This window comes from Pyxicephalus adspersus, chromosome 1, assembly GCF_032062135.1.
Source record: "Pyxicephalus adspersus chromosome 1, UCB_Pads_2.0, whole genome shotgun sequence".
NCBI classification, from domain to species: Eukaryota; Metazoa; Chordata; class Amphibia; order Anura; family Pyxicephalidae; genus Pyxicephalus; species Pyxicephalus adspersus.
This window is the reverse complement of record NC_092858.1, coordinates 177,036,415-177,038,764: the sequence shown is the minus strand read 5'-3', so window position 1 is coordinate 177,038,764 and position 2,350 is coordinate 177,036,415. Positions and strand designations below refer to the sequence as shown.

The 2,350-nt window shown below is 46.2% G+C and overlaps 1 long non-coding RNA gene across 1 annotated transcript in view; it reads left to right on the top strand.

The window, feature by feature from the left end:
* Positions 1 to 1,600, top strand: part of LOC140323088 (uncharacterized) — an 11,648-nt gene extending 10,048 nt beyond the window's left edge. Inside the window, exon 3 of the long non-coding RNA XR_011919299.1 lies at positions 1,215 to 1,600. This is a non-coding gene — a long non-coding RNA (uncharacterized lncRNA). The remainder of the gene's footprint in view (positions 1 to 1,214) is intronic.
* Positions 1,601 to 2,350: the final 750 nt, after the last annotated feature.

Genomic DNA, 2,350 nt, shown 5'->3' with positions numbered 1-2,350 from the left:
GAGTACAGTGGGGTATATTGGGTAGATATCAGGGTGTAGGGTACAGAAGGGTATAATAGGTATATATCACGGTGTAGGGTATAGTGAGGTATAATAATTGAAGGGTATATATTAAGACATGGAACACAGTGGGGTATATTGGGTAGATATCAGGGTGTAGGGTACAGTGGGGTATATTAATGGAAGGGTAGATATCAGGACATGGAGTACAGTGGGGTATAATGGGTAGATATCAGGGTGTAGGGCAGAGGTAGGCAAACTCCGGACTTTAGATTGTTGGATCTGGCCAAATTGACTTGTCACGTCATCGTGAGTTCCCGTGATATCACCGAGTTCCCGCACAGTAACCCCAGTTACTCCTAAAGAGCAGGAGCAACACACAGCTACCAGTCTCCTGAAGGTTGACCTTGAATATCGTGTCTTCAACCCCGAATGGACTGACGAATAATTCTTCGTCCAGCGCGGCAACAAAGCCATGTGTTTAGTGTGCAACGACACCAACAGCACTTTTAAGCGGTCAAATCTCAAGAGGCATTTCGATGCCAAGCATACGCACACGTACAGAGACTACACCGCGGAAGACTGAGGCTGCTCGCTTGCAGTCACGGTGGGACAAAAACCTTTCCTTGAACACTTTCTTCTGGCCTCGTGTGCCTTCTTGACCCCCTGAAATGGCCTAGTAGTCCAAAAAGTTTGCCGACCCCTGGTGTAGGGTATAGTGGGGTAAAAAAATGGAAGGGTAGATATCAGGACATGGAATACAGTGGGTTATAATTATTAATATTACATAGTATTTATATAGTGCCATCATATTACGCAGCGCTATACAAAGTCCATAGTCATGTCACTAACTGTCCCCTAAAGGAGCTTACACTCTAATTTCCCTACCATAGTCATATGTCATTATTGAAGTCTAAGGTCAAAAATGGGTAGATATCAGGGTGTAGGGTATAGTGGGGTATAATAATGGACACCCTTCCATTATTATACCCTACACCCTGATATCTACCCATTTTTGACCTTAGACTACATGGAGTACAGTGGGATATATTGGAGGAGCATAAATGGGGTGTAATGAAAGGGGAGATATCCAGATTTGAGGGGGACATGTTTGAGGGGTGGGGCATATTTGAGGGGTAATTATTAAGATTTGGGGTACAGTGGGGTATAATAGAAGGTTGCGGAAGTAATAAGTGGATCTTCTTACCTTTCAGGGTTACGCTGCCGCTGTGGGTCCCATGGTACCTGTGGTTGGGATTTGGAGTGTAACACTCATATTCGCCAGCATCCTGTGCTCGCAGGTGGGTGATTTGCAGTCGGGCAATATCCTTTCCTACCCTCTCCAGGTAGATCTCCCTCCTACCCCACACTCGCTCCTGGAATATGGCATAGGAGAAGTCGGGCTCTGCAGAGCTGACAATCTGCAGCTTTGTGTGCGGGGAATGTGTGGGGTACACCGACCACTCAAATGCTGCCACTGAGAAACCACTGGCATTACACCAGAGAAAGACCGAGGAGCCTTCTGTGCGGTACAAGGGCCCAGGGGGCAGATGGAGAAGCTGGCATAGAACACCACCTGCTGTAGAGAAAAAAACAGAAATGAACTGTGGGGGAAGCATTAATTACCGGTGTGGCCGGACAATGTATATCGGAAGGGCAGTTATTACTTGTGTAGATGGGGGGGCCAATAATTAGATGTACATCAGTGTAGTTGAGGGAAGGGCTACTTACCTGTGTAGAAAAGTAGCATGTATTGGAAGGGGAAGTTATTACTTTTGCAGAGAAGCAGTGTAGATAGGGTTAGATACCCGTTTAGAAAGGCAGAGTAGATGGGGAGGGGGGTATCTGTGTAGAAAAGAAACAAAGATGGGGAGGATGGAAATTACCTGCGTAGCAGAGCAATGCAGCACTCAGCAGCCAGGCGCGGCGAGGCCGGGGGTACATAGTGATCTTAGTGTTGCTGCTCCTGGATTTCACTGAAATTTATTGTGTTGGGACCTGAATAATGGGATTAGAGAAGGGCAATATCTGATTTCTCCTGAGTGAAGGGGGGGCAATTCTCTAGATGACTCCACCTCCTTTCTGATAAAAAACTGCCTCCATCTGTTAAGTAAAAAACCCAATATCTGTCCTGGGAGAGGGGGAAGACCAATCATATTTGTCCCTATATATCAAAGGGCCCCATCTGTGTCCCCTGTATAAGGGCCTACACCCTATAGCAAGTTTTGTACAAATAAAGCCCCCATATTAGTTCTGGCAATAAGGAAAGACCCCTACATCTATCTCTGTACATAGGAAGACCCCCATATCTATCTCTGTACATAGGAAGACCCCCATATCTATCTCTGTA